Consider the following 16,047-nt stretch of genomic DNA (forward strand, 5'->3'; position numbering starts at 1 on the left):
ATTTTAAAGCTTAGAATAAAATGAAAACCTTGAGTTTATGTATTTGCTCAAGAGGATATTTAATTACAAAAACAGGCATGTTTAAAAAAATATTTTCCTTTTTTATTCCTAAACGTCACCGGGAATTATAATATGCCATTAGTTCTGTAGCATTAAGGTCAATGCCTCATTTTGAAGGTATCATAAGCTATACCATCTGTACAATCCCTTATAGTGGCTTTTTGGCAAAAAATCTTCTCATTCTTCTATTAAACTAAGGCACTAAATTATGGCATTTGTAACAAAAACATTACATGGAAGTCATTAACATTTTAGTATAAATTAGTTCCAAACCACTATCATCTTGGTAATACTAACAAAGTCCCACTTGGGAGTTCAGTAGAGAGTCACCTCCAACTCCTTACTCAGCCACATACTTCTATGCAAAATTCACAGCCTGAGAGACAGTAGGGGTGGGGATGGCAGAGAAGGGCAGCGATGATGGTTGTGGGCTATTCCTCTCAAGCAGCTTAGAATTACCTGACTTCTAAGTCAGTGAAGTGAGCAAAGATTAAAAATAGAAGTGAAACTTGTTCCTGGAAACAAGCGTATCTCCTCCTGGAGTATGTCAGAAGGGGAATTTTGAGGAAAAGATAAAGTGTGCAATAACAAGTATGCACTAAGATCTAGCAGCACTCGAGTATTTTTGCAAATGTGACTACTCTCAAAGTCGCAGGCAAGAAACGTGATGTTTAGCCTTTGAGTAATTTTTTTCCCCATAAGGTAGAGTTGGACTCTACCTTATGGGAGTGATATTCACTTACGTTACTAGACCTCTAGCAACCAGGAGAGGTTCCTGCTATGTTGTGGAAACCTATGACTTTTAAAATGTCCCCGCTCAAGGTCCATATTTTTCCAATAATAGATGAGTGCATATCTTAAATGGATTTTTGTTTCATATAAAATTTTCAGTTGAGCTAAGCTTTCTAAAATATATCAGATGGAGAAAAGTTAGTTAGTTTTTTTTCCCTAGAGTGTAGAGTAAGCTTTCTTGGCTACACACTGCTGCTTATCCCCTTGGCAGGTTGAAGAGTCTACTGTATCAGTGAAACTAATTAATTGGGTAAATATTCTTTTGAGAATTCTGGTCAAGGACTGGTACATTTCGAGTGATACTGGAAGACACTGTAGGGAGATGGTGGGCTATGGAGGACAGAGGTGTGGAGAGGCAGGGAGAGTGATCGCCCGAGGATACAACCACAGAGGTAGCTACAAGCCTTGTCTTTTCTCATGAAGGCATTCTGTTCACATTAGCCTCAGAATGATTAACAGTTAAATATCTTTAAATATCTTCAATCAGATTCAGAAATATTGAAGCAGTTTTTTGACATTTATAGCTCTGAAGTTTACCCACATACAACATTCAGCCTCTTTCTGAGGTTCTTCTTCCTTTAACGTGAGTAAGGGTTAAAAATGAAATCTTTCCTTATTATTCCTAAAATAATTCACACACACAAAAAAACATTGGGAAGTTACTTTAAAATATCTAGTTGTAATAGCGGCATTTTTTTAACTTTCAAAACTCTTTTTCCTCCTAAAGAACAAAAACAAAATTAACATAATGATAATAATAGTGTTAAACATAAGCATATTAAAAAAACATAAGCATATTAATGAAAATAGGTAACATTTATTCAGCACCTACTATATTCTGGGTTTCCTTTTAATGATTTGAAAGTAATCCTCTCAATAATCCTAAGAGGAAGGTATTATTCTTTCTAGTATATAGATGACGAAACAGGCATTAGAGAAGTCACTGATTCGCTTGATGTCACACGTCTAGTAAGTGTAGAACAGGTATCTTAACCTGGTGTACCTGATTCCAGTGCCAGGACTCTTAACTCTCAGAAATCCTCTCTTGGTAATTCAAAAGCCATTTTCTAATGCCAGGTACTTATGAGTAGATTTCACTGCATGCATTTACTACACTCAATGAAGATGGCAAAGTTTGTGTCCTGACATCATCTGATTGTGTGTCCATGATGCTTATTCTTAGGCAGAACACTTTGCAGAGTACTAAACAGAGTACAGTTAAGGAAAGTCAATAGTAAAACTGTATCAATATAACTATACTTATGTGGCATGATAATAATGCCATTTTTGGGGTACTTACAATGCTCTTGATATTGTACTAGGTGCTTCAGTGATGCTTATGCCAACACCATAAAGGAGGTACTAGTATCCCTATTTGCATATAACATTGAGGCATAAAGAAATTTTCACATAAAGTTAGTAAATGACTAGAAATGAGTTTCTAACCAAGGTATATCTGAAGACACAGCTTTCTCCCAAGGTTTAATATACTTAAACCTAGGCATTTTATATTTTAGAATTCACAAATTGTGGAAATGAGAATTTAAACCTTTCTTCAGTCTTATTGGTGGTCAACTTAAAAGGAAAAGTGAAGCCATTTGTGACTTCATAGAGGTAGTATAGATTCAGTCTTTTATCTTTACCCTGTAGTATGGGTGACAATTTACACATAACATGTAAAAAATATATAGTTACTGTTATTATGTACTGATCTTGTTCTGGAGCCTAAGCCCTGTTGTTGAAAGAAACAAGTTTTAGTTTGTTAATTATAGATAGCTCATTTCTTCCAGTTTAAAACAGTTGTCATGGTTGTAAAACATGTCCATGTATTCTTCTAAAGGGATACTTCTCTCTTCAAAAGGTGGAACCTAATTCCCCTTCCCTGAATGTATGCTGGCTCAGTGACTTGCTTCCAAAGTAAAGAATATGGTGGAATTGACAACGTGTAACTTCTGAGTTTAAGACTTAAAGGCATTGTAGTTTCTTCTTTGCTCTTTCTCTGGTGTCACTCACTTTGAGGGAAGCCAAGTGCCATGTTATGAGGATACTCAAAAGCCACAGAGAGACCCATGTGGCAAGGAACTGAGGCCTTTAGCCAATAGTTAGTGAGAAGTGAGGCCTCCTGCCAACAGCCATGTGAATGAGCTTGGAAGCAGATCCTGAAGCCAGAATCAAACTTCAGAAGACAGAAGCCTTGGCTGACATTTTGTTTGCAATCTTATGTGAGACCTAGAGCCAGAAGCACCCAGCTAAACCTTTCTGAAATTACTGAGCCATATAGATTTCGAGATAATAAGTGTTTGTTATTTTAAACCACTGAGGTTTTGTGCAATTTGTTGCACAGAAATACATAATTAATATAGTAGTCTCTGTAAGGTAACATTCACTCAATTTTATATTCAAACTACCTGATAGGTTTAGCTCTCCTCAGAGTGTCTCCTTCTCCACCTACCTTTCAAGATGGAAGCTTTCTAGAGGAAACCTTAAAATGGATGTGTCTTGTACCATTCCCTAAGGCTCTGCGCCAGGTAGAAAGAGGAGGACTTTCTTTCTACCTGGTCACTTTTTAAAAATGAAGTCCACTGAGGGACTCATTCCATTTGAACATCATTCTGGAATCTCCTCCTTCTGATGGTGAACTCGGTAATGACGTACCATCAGTCTTTGCCTGTAGGCCTCCTCTGATCTACTTGCATTTTCAGCTGTTGAAGATATGAAAACTTTGGATGACCTACATATCAGGTGTGGGCCCCAAGGAACCTATTGCTCTTCCCCCACAGACTGTTCCTAACCTTTAGCACTTGAAGGACCATACTTTCAGTGCCCGATTTGATGTGGAGTTTGTTTAAGATTCTTAAAGTTTTCCAAGGATATAATCCAGAGGACATAGGACCAAATTCTTTCACTAGGAATCTCTTAAAATTTTCTTCAGAAAATGTGAAATACTGGAAATAGACTAAATGCCCACATATAGGAAACTAATTGAATAAACTATGATGCATCTACACAATGGAGTAGTATGCATCTATAAATAAGAATGAGTAAGATATTTTCAGGATATATTGTTCCATGATAAAAGCAAAAAATTACCTATAGTATATGACCATTTAAGCGAGAAGAAAATATAAGAAAATATACATGCATCTGCTCATCTGTAGAAAAGACACATTCGAAAGATAAAACAGAAACAAAGAAGATTGATTACATACGGGGGTGTATGTAATGGGAACATAGTGTAAGGTTGAAGAAGACACGATGCTTTTGTGAATAGACATTTTTAGTAGTTTTTATTTTGAGAATCATGATATTGTTTTGCATACCTCCCAAATAAATGATTGAATAAACTAGGATGTGAGTAGAACCCAGAATGGAAACAAGTAGTACCAAGTGGGCCCAATTATATTATAAATGAATAAAATAACCACAGTGAGAGGGTGCGGATAAAGGAAGGAATGTTAAGTAATTTCAGAAAGCTGTATTTTGACTAAATATAGTAACATTAAAAACAAAAAAACAAGCTTTCCACAAATGTCATATTCTGTATAATAAATTCGTGTCTAACATGGATATACGTCAGTAATTCTAAAATTATTTTATGTTCATACTAGGTTTGAATAAATGAGCTGATATATTATTTATAATAAGAGCCATGTTTCTTTACTGTCAGAGAAAGAGGTTATAAATGAAAATGAGGAAAGACTGAAATGAACCCTGTCATGTTAAATTAGAATAAAAAGTATCAGTATAAACTCATAATTTTAATATATATTATACATATTAATATATATGTAACGATGGATACAGAAATAAACAGGCATGTTTATGTGTTATTTTACATAAATATATTTCCTGGCTCTGTTCTCTGAGAGGGCCTAGAAACCACAACATCGCTAGTAGCAATGAGCACACTTAGCTTTTAAATATTGGACTCTAAGTATCACTTTCCAATGAAAGGGAGTGGGGTTCTTTGGAGAAATGGCTGATCCCAGGAAGGACCAGGGCAGGGAAAATACAAGATGAGACTGGAATATTTTGAGGTAACAGGAAGTACTCATAAAATGATGGAGGTATCCCCAAAAAAACCCACAAAAAACGTATGAAGAGCTTCCAATGGCCAAAGTTGGGCTGATTGTAAAACAATTCAAATAAAGCTGGATTTGAATTGAACCTCTAGATTAAAATAATTCTCAATGACTCTACACAGATAAAAATATATAAATGGAATAGTAAATAAATATGAGAGTACTTTCCTTTACAGTAGAGTATATATTAATAAATCTCCAAGGAATAAGGGTAATAGAAAATTACCATTAAACAAAACATCACAGTAGTATTTGTTGTATCTACTCATCTGTATACATGTTCAAACCATCAGTGACTGCTAAAATTAGTGAGTTATGAGAAATAGGGTATTTACATAGTTTTAAAGTGTTTCCTCACAATATATTTATTACAAAGTGAAAATATTAAGATTACAATGAAGCTTAGCAGACATGATTTAGCCATGTGATTAGAGTTAATGTTATCATCAGTAATAAAATACAATGCCATCATATACCCCATTAGATGATGTATTGAGAAGCATATAGCATCACTTCAGTCTTATTTTTTGGCAAAAAAAATGGTAACATCTAACTTGTCACTTGAAATTATAACATCTAAAATTGTAACTCTCATTATGAGAAAGCATAAAATAAACAAAAATTGAGGGACATTCTAAAAAATAACTGGCATGTACTTTCCAAAAGTGTTAAGAACATGAAATACTAAGAAACTGTCACAGACATGTGACATGACAACTAAATTCAATATGGGACTTGGATTGGGTACTGGACAAGAAAAAAAGATATTAGGGAAAAACTAGCAAAATTCTAATAAGGTCTGTATATTAGTTAATGATACAGTATCACTATTAGTTTCTTGGCTTTAATAATTAGACTACGTTTACATAAGATGGTCACATTTAGGAAGCTCGGTGAAGAGTGTACAAGAATTTTCTGTACTGTTTGCACAACTCTAAGTCTAAATTATTTTTTTAATGTTGAAAAAAACTTGGCAGAAGTCAAACTCTAGTGAATTTGCCTCAGCTAAAATAATCCAAGTAATTTGAGAGAATGCTTTCAGTATGTGTCAAGGTTAGTTAGATCCAATGGTCTGAAAAACAGTATCATGTCAATTGAACTACCACAAGTTAAACTGGTGTTCTGGCCAAATTGAAATCAATAGTCTTTATGTGACTCAACTCACACACACACACACACACACACACACACACACACAATTATATATCACTCCTGGGTCCCCTTCACTCTCTGGAGAATGGGGGAGTGATAAGAAAAGATCTTCAAAATTGACTTCATGTCTTTCCCTTTATTCTGTCTTTCTAACTTCCTCCCATAGGGAGGGAAGGCTTTTTTTAATTTCCCAGTCCCACAGACACTGTCTCCTTCCATGCCCTCTTCCCTTCCTTTGGCATTCACTCTATCCTTTATTGGGACAAAGGAACAAAAGTGTTTCAGGGAAGGAAACTCACAGATGAGTACCTCTCGATTTGCACAGAGATGTACTTAAAAATATTACCCCTGTCTGCTTATAGACTGCTCTGGACATTTTAATACCTGATCATTCTCCTGAGTTAGTTCCTTGAAGTCTATCTTCCTGGCTATACTGTAATGTCATTGAAGGTCAGATTGAGATCTTACACATCATTTGAACCCCCAAAGCATGCAACACTAACTAGTCAGGGCATATTTTGTTGACTGTTTGAAGTAGATGATCACAAATCATTTTGGGTATAGTATTAAAGAAGAGTGGAGGACTGATCTATGAAGAGCCGAGTCCATGGTTCAACTTCCTGCTTGTTTTTTAAAGGTTTGACAATCTTTTGGAAAAGTTTACTCATTGTCCACTTTAAATTTGCCTCTTTAGAAAGGTTTTCAGTTATGGAAAAGCATCAGACATACCCTCTATTTAAAGATCATACATATTATAAATAACTTCAGGATCCTCTATGTGAAAATGACAAATAAAATATGTTGTAGTTTGAGGGCATATGGACTGAAAAAGCTATTCATGACCTGAAGCTATTCATGCTTCAAAATTTTCTTTTGAAAAAACTATTTCTATCATAAGAATCCCATCTCCATCCTTTGAAACGTGAGCAATTTAAAGAAATTTTTATTTAAATCTAATATGGGATCAAAAGGTGACTGTAGACAAAAAGAGTAATACATGTGAAAATTTAATAGCATACAATATTAGAGTTTGTTGAGAAATCAAAACCTTTGAGTCAAATATATAGCCATTTTGGCAGGTACAGAGAAGAGAGAAATGTGAAAATATTTACTTTAAAGATATCAGGATTTTATTTTCTAATTTTTATAACTTTTAAAGTATGATTTGTGTGTGTGTGTGTGTGTGTGTGTGTGCGTGTGCTCACTGAGATGCTAAGAATGAGCTTGTATTTTTACAGGATTATATACTTTAATCTCACTGAAAATTCTAAATTCACACTGAACAGAAATGGTAAACTATTTGCTGGAAAAAAGAGGACATCTCATCTTGAAGGTATTGGTTACTTTTGCAAGCCATCTTGAGAACATTGCTATTTTTTATAAAAACTTTTCTTTTTTCCAATATTACATCGTAGGTGGGCAATAGTGATTTCCCCCTCAATGTTCCCTATTTTGGAGGTAGAGTTTACTGTGAAAACATAACTTTTGGACAATTTAATTTAGGGTAAATAGTTGCAATTTGGATATTTATTGTATTTTGAAAGACAAAACAACTGTTAATTACTTGCAAAATTCTCTCACCCAATTATGGGTGGTTATGCTTGTGAAAGAGAAAACATATTTTAGCTTTACTGGGTATTGTTTGTGTATGAGAATAGCAATGTCAATTCCAGACCGATTATTAGGTGCTCCTTCAACTGAGAGACACCTTCCCTCTATCATATCTTTGGTAGCTAATTGAATGTTTGTCAGATTTTTTTATTGCTAAATATTACAATTGCAACATTTAGCATTATAAATGTTATTGATAATTAAGAAATAATTTACTCTTACTGTTTAAATACTTAGGAAGAGATGAATTGTTACTATGTTGAATGTGTAATTAAACAGAAAGGGGACATATTTGGGTGGGAACAGAAGCTGTAAAACAATAAATTATTCAGCTTGTTCCTAGTATACGAAACAAGTGTACCCTTGTGTCAATTGACCAAGGGGTTTACACTCAAGATAGAAACAAGTAATGAAAAGATAGTACTGCTTATATAACATAGTGATGATGAATGGTGATAGCTAACATACACTAAGGACTTCCAAGTAAGTTTTATTTAGCTTACAAAAAATTGAATCAAAGTTTAATGGATTATCAGAAATAACAGCATCAGTATCGTCATTTTCAGTAAGAGTAATAAAGTTAGAAATGTGTTTTATATTCCTTAAAGTTCTTTAATTTCAAAAGGTTTAGTCATCCTGCCTCATATTCAAGAATTTGTATGCTTCCTTTAATTATGATTTTTATATGTTTCTCTTGTTATTATCCTATATGTATTATATACAATGCAAATGCACATAAAATAGTTGCAAGCAACAATGATTGGTTTTAATTTTCAAGCTCTTCTGAGGTAAGAGCTGCAATTGAAGAATTTATATTTTGAAGATAGTTTTGTGATATTATAGGTATCAAAATTCTCTTTTCATATAGGAGTATTTCCCTGCACTACCTACTCAACTTAGTCTGTTATTTCCTAGTTTGAGAGTATGAGCAAAAATACTGTACCAGGTTAGATGCATTTCTGATTTACTCTGGTAAAAAATATATATAAAGGAGATGATGCAGCCAAACATGTTAAAAATGATACCTAGCCTGTATTTTAGTGTTTAATATATGCCAGGCACTGTTATGTGGATTTTATCAGTTAGTCTAATCTTCTCTGGTAGTTCATGTTATCATCATCATCACATTTTATAAATAAAGACAGGTATTTAGAGAGGTGAAGCAATTTTCCCAAGGTGACATACAGTAAAAATGTTAGAGCAGGATTTAAATCCAAGCATTCTAGCTTTCCAGTGCATGCTACATTATTAACATCTTACTGAATATATGCAAGATAAAGTCATTTGAAGGCTCAGATGAGATACACTTATCAAATTACTAACTAAACAGAGTCTCTGAGTATGTCACTCCAGTATAAAGGGCAACTTAACACTGTGGGTAGATTCTAAAAAGGTTGATCATTTATTTCTAACAAGTTTCATTCATACCAAATAGGGACACTTGCCAACCGTAGATGATAGCTTTAGGATGGCTGTTTAAAATGGTGATTTCGAGGATGCCTAGGTGGCTCAGCAATGGAGCATCTGCCTTCAGCTCAGGGTGTGATACTGGGGTCCCCTGATCAAGTCCCACATCAGGCTCCCTGTGTGGGGCTGGCTTCTCCCTCTGCCTGTGTCTCTGCCTCTCATTCTCTGTGTCTTTCACGAATAAATAAAAATGATGGTTTCAGTGAAATGAGTCTGGGAAGGCTGGGTAGAGTGATTCAGCAAACCCCAGTGGTGCATGATCATGTCAACTTTAGTGTATATGCTATCCCAGAAATGGGAATTAGTTTGTATTCTTCCTCAGATTTGGGTCTGCCTGCTTTAGATCAGACCAATCAAGACAATGTGAAATCTTAGGAGAACATTTCAGGTATGCTAATTCTGGACCAACTTCTTGGAAAGAGTATGGTATCCAGCATTATATTCAAAATGTGTGACATCAATGCTTGTCCTCCTTTAAGTAAATTCCCTGTTCAAACTGTCCCATTTTACTTTTCAGGGTTTCTTGCCTGAAACCAGTTGTGTATCTGAATAATACAAATAAGTTAAGAATGTAATTTTTTGGCATTAATAATTCATGCACTGCAGGTGTGTTAGCAAAGAAAAATAAGTTAGCAACAAGTTTTTAGGTTTAGAGACGTGGCTACATGATAAACATCCACTGAGAGTTCTTGGTCATATACTTAAAAATCTATAGCAGAATCCTCCGGTAGGGTAGTTTAATCTCCAGGTATTGGGTCTGGGTTTAACCTGGGATACAAATTCAGGTTCGCTGTGCTAAAGGCCAAATGTCTGATGTCTTCTGACAGCAGCATTAGAAAGAGTCTTCACATTTGGTTAAACATAGATGGCAGGAAGTAATGGAGCATAGCCATGTAATGGTGTGAGGAGGAAAGTAGAAACCTACTCAAGATCTATTCAAGAAAGAGATATTACAAACACACTTCAAAGATCACATGCTGGAGTGTCTGAAATATCTTAGTGCTCAGGAATAAAAGATGATGGAAAACTCTTAGGCTGCTTCTCTGTTTGTGAAAGCCAGGGCTTGCCAAATTCCACCCACTTCTATGGCACACTCCCCAAATAAATAAATTTTGTTTCTATAAGTAGGAATTCATTACCACTGTCATGAAATACATTCTTGCTAAAAATTGGGAAGATGGACTTGTATTTTGAGATTGAGATTAAAAATGATTAAATTTAATGACACTTTAAAATTGTAGCTTTAATTAACATGTTAGTCCCTCAGTACCAAAACTTATTAATGTCTTTTATTCAGTTATGTTGTATCAATACTATCAATACTAGTAAATAAATGTTAGCAACAGTAAATAAAGCAAAGGTAAATAAAGTTTTGATAATTTAAATAGGTCTGTAATTAGTTTCATGATATAAAAGGGCAAAAGGAAAGAAATACCTAATATTACCTACATAGTCTATATTTTTACTATAGGTAAGTCAGTTTCATATTATTAATGTGAATCATGTTATTAAAGAGATTATAAGGTTTGTAGGTGAATGTAAGTATGTGATAGTTTTTTTTTTTTTTTTTGGAGAGAGAGACAGAGGAGAAGGAGCATGAGTGGGGGTGGAAGGAGAGGAGGGGCAGAGAGAGAGAGAGAGAAAGAAAAAAAAGAGAGAATCTTAAGCAGGCTCCATGCTCAGCACCTGATGTGAGGCTTGATCCCATAACCCTGAGACCATGACCAAAATCGAGAGTCGGAGGCTCAATCAACTAAAGCCACCCAGATGCCTCAACACAAGTTTTTTTTTTTTAATAGAAAGATTAAATTTCTCAATTAATGTTTGGCAAGAAGTGCCCTTTTGATTTTTTAAGTTAGTGTCAAGTGGGTCCTTTTTGAGAAATATTCTCTATATACACCAGGAAGAAAAAGCCTGAAATTTCAAATATAAATAAAATACGAGTTTAAAAAATCCTACCGTAGGATTGAAATAGTTTATCTCAATTGAATTAGACCAATTCAATCAATAAGTCAGTCAACAAACACCTGTAGTGCACACATTCTTTCCAGACACTTCATATGATGACAGCAAGGAGCCATCAGTTAGGAACATGGTCTTCACCTCTGCAGAGCTGGCGATAAAGACTGGCTACTTGACCTACTTTAGCTTTAATTAGGAGTAAAATAGGGCTTTGTCTTAAAATACACACTGTTTAGTAAATAGCATGGATTACATATTGAAAATAGCATTTGAGGCTCTGAATTACACTTTTTTTTAGGTGTGTTGGTGTCATGAAAGGGGTTGAAATTAAACAAACTTCTCATTTTATAGTTTTAAAACAATGACAGTATTAAAAATATGTAACATTCTATAAAAATTAAACATGAATATAATTTTGACTATTTAAAAATTCCACTTGTACTTGATTCTCTGAAGTAGCTGGTGTACAATGGGCCTATGCAATATCAATGTGCTCAGTGATAGAGAAGATGGTAATTGTGTACTAAGGGAATGTAGGCTGTATTTTGATGATGTGGTCAATTACTTGGCCTTTGTGAACATTCATGGAATAATTGGTTTTATTTAATAAGTCCGTTTATGAAAATAGTCACTGTTGTACATTGGTGCTTATCAAAAGCATTTTTCCTTGAAGAGATTGCACATGCAAAGCACCAAACTACCAATTAATGTAATTTGTTTAGAGCTATTTTTCTTTCTGTACCATCAAGGCATTAGCTATCAAAGGTGAATGGTAAAATATCCAGCCCCAAATGGGTTGTATGGCTACCCCAACAACTTAAACAAAGACAGAGAATACACATGTGTTACATTTACCCAGATTTTTCCTTTAACTGAAGCTTTTAAACTAAGATTGATAGAAAACAGTGTTTAGGAAGAAATAATGCATACTGATTTATATAAAATGCTATTTGCTGTATTTTTCTTTTTGTATTAGCTTTAATGAATATATATACCTTTTTATTTTGTGGTACCCTACCATTAAATGATACCATCATTTTTTTTTCTGCTTAAATAAATTCAAATTCTTGTCACCTACTATCTGTACAGGAAGATTTGAGACATTATTCCTAATTGAGATTTTTACTGAATATCTTTTAAAGATAAATTTGTTTTATTCTTTCACCCACTATTTAAAAGGATTTTCACATTTTTATCTTCTAAAGGAATTGTCAATGAGAAACTAAAACTGCATAGACTATACATTAAAATCACTTTAGTTTTTAAGCTGTCATGAACTGTTTCAAAAAATGCTAAGTTGCTATTGTTTAATGTCTGTCATTTTATAATGCTTTAGAAGTTATCTATCCTGTAAAATTATTAACTGATGCTAAAATTGCCTTGTAAGTATTAGGACAATAGCAATTTTGTAACAGCTGGGACACTGCCAATGTAAGATAAGTACATTTTGCTCTGTAGATTCATAAAGTGCTTTGAAATGGTTTGTAACTGATGGATGGATGCATTTTCTAAGTGTAGAAAGCAATATTTTGTAGAAGGAAATGGCTTGAAAGCTGACACACATGCATGCAAATGCCATTCTCTTCAGTAAGTAATTTGCTTTTTCTTTCAAAAGCATAAATGGCATAGTTAGACACATTATTTTGTATATTGCACATAACAATACAAGATGCACAAAAACAGCAAGTACAAAACATTTCATATTGATAGAAGAACCCATGGCTGTGGTATATGATTAGCATAAATGTATACACACTGAAGTAATGCCTTCAGGATTAAAAAGTGAAACTGAAAAAAATAGGAAAGTTCGACTAAACTTCAGGAATGGCAATATTTATTATGCTTTCCCTCTTTTAACTTCATTGTGCTACTTGATTGGAATGCTAGATCACTTTAAATGGATATGTTTTCCTTTAAGCTCTAAATATTAATCATGGTGCCTCTGCAGAGTTACAAAGCTCTCATATTGTTCTGCATACCTACTTAGGATGGCTAACATTTTTTCAGCTTTTTAAAAGTAAAAGTGAAGGATATCTTTTCCTGTACTACAAGTGTTCACACAGGACTAGTGTTTGTCAAGTTAAAGTTGTTCTGTGGCCTGAATTGGGTGTTTAAACACTTTTTACGTACAGTTCCTGTTGTATCCTGAGTACCTAGAAGAGACGGGCAGAAAGTATATAACCGATCTACATTCGCATCATGAACTTCTGAAAGCCTGTACAAAGAAGACCAAGTCTGAATTGTCTTTCAGAAACACGTGATTTAAAACCTCCCTTAGCAACTCTGTATTTGTTAAAGAATGCAAACTTTGGAGGCAGGCTGGTTGGGTTTGAGTCCTGGAATCAACATTATCAGCCTTATGAACTTATGCCGACTTTACACTTTGCTGAGCTCCAGTTTCCTGCTTTATGTGACATGAAAAAAGTAACATCCACTTCTTAAGGTTGTTATGAGGAGCAAATCTATATAAAGTGCTTTTGCACAGTGTCAGGCACCTGTAGCCCTTGATAAATTATAGCTTTTGCATATGAAATTATTATTCTCAAACCTCTATCAGTAATCACATTATTATTTTGTTTGCTGTATCAATACAGAATTATCTCAGTTCCTTAAAATGTCCTCAGTTTCTTCCTTGATTTGGACAGTTTCTGTGAAAATCACTTCTATTCATTCGACTTATTAATGGGAATTGCATATGGTCAGAGAGGAAACCACACCCTCAAGCTTTAACACACTTTTAATTTTATTTAACTGAATCAAAATTTTTCATCTTTGATACATATTTCTTTCAACATGTTCAAAGGAAATATAGAAATTAATAAAACTGGGATGCCTGGGTGGCTCAGCGGTTTAGCGCCTGCCTTCAGCCCAGGGTGTGATCCTGGAGTCCCGGATCAAGTCTCAAGTCGGGCTCCCTGTGTGGAGCCTGCTTCTCTCTCTCCCTCTGCCTCTGCCTCTCTCTCTGTGTCTCTCATGAACAAATAAATAAAATCTTAAAAAAAATAAAGAAATTAATAAAACCTACTGGTTTGGGTCATATTTTGGATGACAGTAAGGCAAATTTCCAATTTGTACTTTGAAATGTGCCCCTTGTTAGGTGTTTTATCTCAGAGATCAGATATTAGAGCACCTGGATATCTTTGGCCCCAACGGTTAGTAGAAGACATTATACAGCATGAATTAATTAACAGGTGTCTGAAACTTAGTGAAATTCTTTACCTTCTCATAAGGTGAATTCAGTACTTACCTGCCAGATTTTGTCACAAAGATATGCCAGAGGAATGCTTTTAGGCCACAGGTGTTTACATCTGAGTTATTTCCTCTTGAGGCCTCTGATGGGACACCTTAACGTAAAGACTCTTGACATAAGAATGGAAACAAATATTGGTCCTTTGATGGAAAATCTTATAGGCCGATTTTGAAGACTTAACAATTTTATGGATTTGGTAAAACATACAGCTTATTGAATAGCTATAGTATTTCATGCTTAAGAAATGTTGTCTTTTATTTTATTCATATACTTTCTTATTTTACTTTGTTATACCTTTAACTCTTGGTGAGGAAGTCTGTGGTTTATACATATAGTTTCAGTTAGAGCTGTGCCGCTTGGTGTTTGCAGTATCCCATGTATCATTATAATAGTACTCCTTCAAATCCTTCATGTGTACAAGTGGCACAAGAGTATTTTCCTAACTAACTTTATGTCAGAAGGAGGTCGTATAAATTCATTACCATAAGCACAAAGCTCCTCAGTAAATATCAAAAGTGTTTGGTGATGTCCTTGATCATGGTCCTAGAGTTAAGGTCACCTACTTTTTCTATTATTGGTATGGGTTCACTGAGGAATAATTGTACTTTTCTACTGACCACCTTCCTCCTTAACAAATTCATCTGAGAGAGGGAAAGATCACATTATCCTTAGAGAAGATTTTTAATCTCAAAACCCTGTCACTTACAACCTGGGTTTCTTGGGTATTTATATCCTATAACCAGCCACGGCAGACTTTGGACACAGTGATACTATTATGGATATTTTTATACTCTGTCATTTTGTGGATAAATCTACTGGAACAACATAAATTTGTTCACGCCTTTCTTATCTTTGATTTCATGAGCTTTGGGATAACCTATAATAATGGCGATTTAAATCCTTAGTTATTAATGCTTATATAAAAACTTTTGCTACCTTGTGAAGTAAGTGTTGACAAGAAGCTTAATGGCAGATGTTCCAGTGGAATAAACCAGTTTTGTATTCTTCTATCCCTTGTCTTTATGTCATTTGACTTAATACCACTTTTGTATGAGTTGGATAAATGACACTCTACTATAAATGATGAAAAGATAGGCATTCTTCCATATGTTGTGCATAAGATCTTAATTATCACAAACTTGCAGGGCTCTGACTTACAAGCTGATCCTGCTCTCTATTTCCAGGAAAAAAATAGTGCTACCAAATTGCTTTTTTTTTTTTTTTTTTACTGAAAAATAGACTTTGAGGGGAGCCTGAGTAGCTCAGTCAGATCCAACTCTTGATCTCAGCTCAGGTCTTGATCTCAGGAGCATGAATTCAAGCCCAGCACTGAGCTCCACATTGGGCGTGGAGCCTACTAAGTAAATAAATAATAAATGAATAAACAATAAATAAAATATTGAGAATCTTTTATTAGTGCACATAGTTCTTCTTCATTAATTTTGACTGCTGCACAGTGTGGGTAGATAATATTTGCCATACTTCTACTGATAGACATTTAGGTTATTTACAGTTTTGTGGTACAATACTGCAATGAACATCCTCATATGTCCCCTCTAGTGTACATGTATGGCTTTTCTTATGGTGCATAAAAATAGAGTTTATTAGTTTGTATAGATTCTGTCAAATTGACCTTTCAATTTATGCCCTCATATTTGATATAGCATAGTA

The sequence above is a fragment of the Canis lupus genome, chromosome 9 (assembly GCF_048164855.1).
Source record: "Canis lupus baileyi chromosome 9, mCanLup2.hap1, whole genome shotgun sequence".
Lineage (NCBI taxonomy): Eukaryota > Metazoa > Chordata > Mammalia > Carnivora > Canidae > Canis > Canis lupus.